Consider the following 6,000-nt stretch of genomic DNA (forward strand, 5'->3'; position numbering starts at 1 on the left):
AGCTCCGGAGCGGGCAGGGAGCAGGGCTCGGGCCGGGGGGGTGCTCGAGAGCCTGCATCTGTGCGACACCCCAGCGGAGATGTCAAGTGAGCGCTGGGATCCACGAGTCTGGAGTTCACGGACAGAGGTCCCACCACAGGCGCCACCTTGGGACTCAGGCGGGAACAGCTGATTTGTAGACTCACGGAGAGCCTCGGGATGCAGCAGCACCCAAGGGCGTGAGAGGAGTCCCAGGAGGGAGCCCTGGGACGCCAGCCTGAGACGATCAGGAGGAAGCGGCTGCGGAGACGGGAGAACGACCCACGAGGCAGAAGGAAACCACGGCGTGATGTCGTGGCTGGAGGTGCGCCTCCAGGAACAGGACAGATGGCCAGAGTCCTGCGGGGAAGCGCACACGAAGCTGGGGACCAAGGTGGGTCAGCAGCGGTGGCTCCGAGGCCAGATGGAGGAGGGGCTCAAGAGGAAAATCAGGGGACAGAGGAAGGACGTCTCCTCTGTCCTTGGAGGAGTTTGGTTGGAAAGAGGAGCAGAGAAGCGGGCAGCTGGAGGGGCCCCAGGGTGGGAAGGAGCAGCCTTCGTGTGCGGGTGGCAGGGAGTACCGTGTTCCTGGGGCGCTGTGGGCTCCTCAGGAGTGTCAGCTCTCCTGCCACCTGGAAGAAGCCCAGGCCAGTGAAGTCCGACCTTTGGGGGCCCCTTGTTCTTTTTTTTAAAAAAAGCCCGTCAGGTGTTTCCAACCCACAGCCAAGACCAAGGACCACTGCGCGAGAAAGAAACACTGATGGAGCAGAAAGAGGGGGGATACGTGCCTGAGCAGAGGAGGGGGCGTCTGGTGAAGAAAAGGGTCTTTATGGGGACAGAGGCGGGGCTTTGGGGAGCAGGGGAGCGGCATGGTTTGCCTCTGCTGACGGGTAAGAGAGCCGTCTGGGCACCGACGCCCCATGGGCAGGGGGCCTAGTGGGAGCTGCCTTCTGACTGTCCCTTCGTCAGAGGAACAGGTCAGAGGCTATCAGTGCGGGGCGGGAGTGGGAGGGTGGTGGAGGCTTCAGGAGCGTGAAGGGGGCTCTGATGGTCACCAAGGGGAGTGGGACAGAGAAAGGGCTGGGGAGGTGTCCTGGGGTCCTTCTTAAGCTTGAGGTCAGTAATGACATAAAGGAGACCACTCAGCCTGGCGGCCTTCTCCCTGCAGCTTCACGGTTTGGGGCACCTGCTTTGGGGCCAGCCAGCCCGGTGGACGTCCTGGCTCTGCCACTTGGTGCTGCGTGACCGTGACATGTCATTTTACCTCCCAGAGCCTCCACTTCCTTGTCTGTGAAATAGTGACAATACCCTCCACCAAGGCACACGTTAGAGAAAAGGGGTCACTGCAAGCCCCTGGCATGGCAGCGGCCCCGCATCCCACTGCAGGTGCGTTGGCAGAAATGTTAGCTCCTGTTGTAACTGCTGCTTAGTTCAAAATGGGCTGTATTCTTTTTTTTTTTTTTTTTAATCTTTTTAGGGCCGCACCCATGGCATATGGAGGTTCCTAGCCTAGGGGTCCAATCGGAGCTACAGCTGCTGGCCTACAGCACAGCCACGCCAGATCCTTAACCCACTAAGCAAGGCCGGGGATCAAACCCACGTCCTCATGGATGCTCGTCGGGTTCGCTAACTGCTGAGCCACAACGGGAGCGCCAAGGACGGGCTGTATTCTATGCAAAGAGCCTGTTTTGTCTTCTCTTTGCGGGATGGAGCCTGTGCTTTTTTCTCCATGTCCTTCAGAGAACATGTCCACGTGCTCCTGGCTGACAAATTAAAGACTTCCTGAGCATTTGTCTTGGCTGAGTTCTGCAATCATCGAAATCAAGAAGATGGCAAACACAAGGCACAGACGCCAGCCTGTCCCAGCGCAGGCGGAACCAGAGATGCCGCGGGTTGGGTTCCAAAATACAAGAAAGCGAGCTACGCCTGTATTTTTTCTTCTGCAGCCCTCCCCATTTTGGGCAGTCAGATTCTGATCTTCACTGCAGAGTTATAAACAAAATGCATGATCTAAACCTCTTCTTCTTAGAAGAAACGCATGAGATCATGTACAATAAAAGGCGCATATATAACAGAGCCATTAAAAGAAGGATGAGAAATATGACTAGACTACCCAATGGGAACAGTACCAGAGACCCCATGAGGAGCCATTTTTCCAGGGGGAGCACACTATGGAGGTTTCCAGACTGGGGGTTGAATCAGAGCTGCAGAGGCTGGCCTATGCCACAGCCACAGGCCACGCCAGATCCAAGCTGCATCTGTGATTTATGCTGTAACTCGTGGCAAGGCTGGATCCTTAACCCACAAAGGGAGGCTGGGGACCAAACCTGCATCCTCACGGACCCTATGTCAGGTTCTTAACCCTCTGAGCCACAATGGGAACTCCAAGCTGTGTGTTCTCAACACTGCACTTCTTGAGGTTGAATGAGTTGGCTTGTTTGAAGACAGCTGCTCCGATTCTGCAGGCATGTCTTTATCCAGCCCAACTGTGATTTCTGTCTGTTTCAGAACATGGCCTGCTTGAGGGGCCCTTTAGGACACAGCTTCCTCTGAGCTGGGCGGTGGTCGCGGGGAACAAGAGCCCAAGAGCCTGGGTGCTTTCACTCTCTGGCCCCAAAGCCCACTCATGGTGAAGCAGAGATGGGTGGGACTCTCCGTGCCCCTGGGCACATAAGGAGAGGTCTCATGGGAAAGGGGTGCCCATCCCCCTGTTAGCCAAGGGCAGGAAGGAGGCGAAGGGCAGGTATTGGGGGCCCTGCCAGCCAACTTCCAGGTGTGCCAGAAGTGGAGGGCTGTCCCTGTGACAGGGAGAGGCCCGCCTGGCACCCTTCGACAGGCTATGACATCTGCTGCAGACTGGGATTGGAGGGTCATGGGCACCAGGTGCCTGGGCTGAGCGCCCTGCTTGCTCCTGTGCCATCGGCTGGTGCGTCTCTACCGCTGCCCTCGGGCCCCTGACACGTCCATTCCAGCAGCACAGCGAAGCAGAGTGTGACGTCCCCGGGAAGGAACATGGGACCTTCGTTCCACGGGTTTCTATGATTTGGGGGGACATACCCGTGATAACAGGAGTTCCCATTGTGGCTCAGCAGGTTAGGAACCCAACATAGTCTCTGTGAGGAGGCGGGTTTGATCCCTTGCTCAGCGGGTTAAGGATCCGGCATTGCTGGGAGCTGTGGTGTAGGTTACAGATGCAGCTCAGATCCCGTGTGGCTGTGGCTGGGGTGTAGGCCGGCAGCTGCCGCTCCGACGGACCTCCTAGCCTGGAAAGTTCCATACGCCGTGGGTGCAGCTGTATAAAGAAAAAAAGAACAGTGATAACAAAGTACTCATGTCAGAGAGGGCTTCGCCTTTCACAGACAGCTGCTGCACATAAGTCCTCCACCAGCTCTGAGGATAACGGCTCAGGTGGGGTGGGTGCTCACTGAGGCAGGCAGGGTCCACAGTGCTGGGGGGAGAGGCCCAGGCAGTGGAAAGGGGTGATCAGAGCAGAGGGCCTCCGGGTCTCCCCGGTTCAGAGGCTTATTCTTAAACATTCAGCGCACACGTTGCGGTCGGGATGAGGCCTCTGGGATGCACCGTGCAGCCAGCAGGTGTCAGGAGGCCGGGCACTCCCGGCTCTCCCCGCGTGACCTGCCAGATGTCATGGCATGTCCCGGGAACATGCTGGTTCTTCGGCCTTGACTGGAGAGGAGCCACATTCTGCCTTAATTAAAACTGCGGCTTATGGGTATAACTTGGGCTGCTGCGGCAAACTGCCCTTGATGTGCATTTGGAATGGGTCCCCCTGTCCCTTTTCTGTGCATTAACTTTCACGAGGCAAGGCCTGGGATCTGATTTTTGCCTACGGAGAGTGACTAAAGGACTTGCAGAGTTTGAGGCTTGGGTGGGTTTCAATTGTGCTCAAATCTCCAACTGCCCGCTATTCTCACAGCTTTTGCTCTGGGCCGTGGTCAAATCGCAGGCAGTCAAGACTCCTGGGACTCAGGATGGAAGGCGGCAGAGCTGCTGCCCAGCTACAGTTGGGAGGTGAACACAGTGGGTCCCAGAGAGCCAGGTCTGTACCAGGCCTCGCCCGGGGGTCTGGCTGCCCCTCTCTGCAGGCCCTAAGGCCTCGTTCTGAGGCCGGATGTGTGCTCGACTCTGAGGTTGTCGGTGCGGCCACTGTCTCCAAAAATATTAAGTCAGTCTTGAAAAAATATAACGGGAGTTCCTGCTGTGGCACAGAACCTTAAGAATGTGACTACAGTGGCTCGGGTCACTGCGGAGGCGTGGGTTCAATCCCCAGCCTGGGAATTTCAATATGCCATGGGTGTGGCCATAAAATATACATTTAACACATCAATCTTTTGGCAAACAACAGGAAGCAGCAGTTGCCTAAAATCCTTTTATGGAGGAAAGTGAGTTCTACAAATACTCCAACAGAGCTGTTGATAATTAGGTGCTAAGGGGGTGTGGCATGGCCATAAGCGAGAGCCGAGCTGTGACAAGCCTCTGAAATGTCTCTCTGGGGACACAGTTCAACCCACACAGCAGAAGAACCACTGGGCCCAAGACCAGCTGCAGGACTGGGGGCTGGCAGGACCACAAGATGAGAGGCCCAAGGAGTCGGGGGGGCGGGGCGGGGGGGGGCTGCTCCCCAAACTGCGAGGAAAGGTGGCTGTGTGCTAATGAAGTGACACCCAACTCTGCTTCCTAAGGGCCCACGGCAGAGGCACCTCCAACCGACAGCTCCAAAACCGCCCCAGTGGGGTCCCCGCTGTACCTGCCCTGAGGCCAGGACCCACTGATGGCCCCGGCCATTCTAGAGCTGCCCTCGTCACCTCTGAGCCCTTCCTCTGACTGAAGACCTTGGGGACTCCTCACGGGGGTGGTCACACGATCTCAGAACCGCGTGGTCGGAGGCTTTTCCTGCCTAACCCTTCCTTCTGCCTCTACGTCACAGGTGCAGAGCCGGACCTGGTCTGGGGCTCCTCCGGGCCCACCCTGCTCCCTCCCCGTGTCTCACGTGCATCTCCCGCCCGACAACTCTTGCATCTCCGACCCCATCTTGGCATCTGCTGCCCTAGGATCCCAACCAACACAGATACGGGAGGAAATGGGAGCCTCTGAAGTTGTCCCTTTCTTTGTACAACAAGAGAGAGGGGAGGGAGCAATCCCTGCGGTGCTAGAAGTTCTGCCTGAAACAGATGCAGTTTTCTGTGAGTCGGGGTCAAGGAGAGCAAAACTCACAAGCCGGTGAAATGTGGACAGACTGTGATGAAGGAATTTCACTTTGACCTGCAGCAGAAATCTCCACTGGATCTTTTATATGTCTCTTCTATACTAAAGAGTTTTTCTTTTTTCTTTTTGTTTTTTTTTTTTTTTTGGCTATCCCCACAGCATAGGGAAGTCCCTGGGGTCATGGATGAAACCCATGCCATAGCCGTGACAACGTGAAATCCTTAACCGCTAGGCCACCAGGGGACTCCTGTACTAAGGGTTTTGCTAGGTACTGTCACAAATACACCCCTGTAAATTTATTGACATTGAGATGTTTTTGCTTTTTGCTCCTTACTAACTGGGCCTCAATTAATTTTTAAAAATAGTTCCAAAATACTCTGAGCCATGGGAAAAGCATTAGAATAAATATAGACCTTCCCAATGGACTGTTATAATTCCACCATTTGTGTCTCTTACCTTGCTCTCAAGGAGAGCAGAAGAATGGTGGAATACAAGGCAGGGTCCTCTGTGAGCTCATGTAGCCCTCAGACCAACCCCTCTGTGAACCTGAATTGAAAACCAGAAAGAGATACTGTGGCCAAAAAAAAAAAAGAAAAGAAACCAACCAACCAACCAACCAGGCTGTGGCAAGAGTACACAAGAGGAAAGTGGGCTTCTTTCCATCAGATCTGAGTAATTCTCTGCACCAGCATTCAGATCACTCATATCAACACGGCAGTCTGGTTTTCTCCTCGTCACGGAGTCCTTCCCCCAGCCTGG

The sequence above is a fragment of the Phacochoerus africanus genome, chromosome 16 (genome assembly GCF_016906955.1).
Source record: "Phacochoerus africanus isolate WHEZ1 chromosome 16, ROS_Pafr_v1, whole genome shotgun sequence".
In the NCBI taxonomy this organism is placed as follows: domain Eukaryota; kingdom Metazoa; phylum Chordata; class Mammalia; order Artiodactyla; family Suidae; genus Phacochoerus; species Phacochoerus africanus.